The following is a 687-nucleotide window of genomic DNA, read 5'->3' as shown; positions in this document are numbered from 1 at the left end:
CAATTTTAAACATTCTTCAAATAATCCATCTTTTCTTTGGGATAGTCCCACTTTAAAAAATGGTCATCATAACCCAAAGAGACATACTGCATATAATAGCTGTGTAAATAAGGAATCTCTGGACTTTGAGATTCCCCTTGTGGGCCTCTGGAGTGGCTACAGATTAGTTCATGTCAGAAGGAATTCATTCCTTTCTTGGAGATTCAGAAAGGCTTGCCTCCTGCTACCGGGTTTCCCCTTCAGGTCAGCACTTCCGTCTTAGCCAGGCTGTAGCTAAGGGACCCTGAGTGTGTGGGATTGATCAGCCTTGCAGCTGATGGAGACCTCGCCATTGGATTCCAGCTTCTTTTTGGGGGTACCATGAGCCACCCAGTAATCCCTGGTCCAGCTTAGCACTGGGTTGTTTTACCCTAAACTCCCACCCTCTTGTCGTTCCTGGAGCTGGGTGAGTCACAAATTTTGTCCCTCTTCCCAGTTTTGGAAGCTAGAACAAAATGTGAAAGGCAAAATGTTCCAGCATGCGAGGGAAGCCTGTGCTGGGGCCTCTGAGGCTGGGGAGCAGAGGAAGCACTCACAAATCATTCCCCAGCTACCAGAGAGCTGCATGGGAAATGCCCAGAGAAGAACCTTGAAGACAAATGTACGTAGAACTCTTCAGCTGGATCTATCAGCCCAGCTCAAAGAACA

The sequence above is a fragment of the Trachypithecus francoisi genome, unplaced genomic scaffold (assembly GCF_009764315.1).
Source record: "Trachypithecus francoisi isolate TF-2019V2 unplaced genomic scaffold, Tfra_2.0 Lachesis_group18, whole genome shotgun sequence".
NCBI classification, from domain to species: Eukaryota; Metazoa; Chordata; class Mammalia; order Primates; family Cercopithecidae; genus Trachypithecus; species Trachypithecus francoisi.
Note: the sequence above shows the minus strand (reverse complement) of the source record.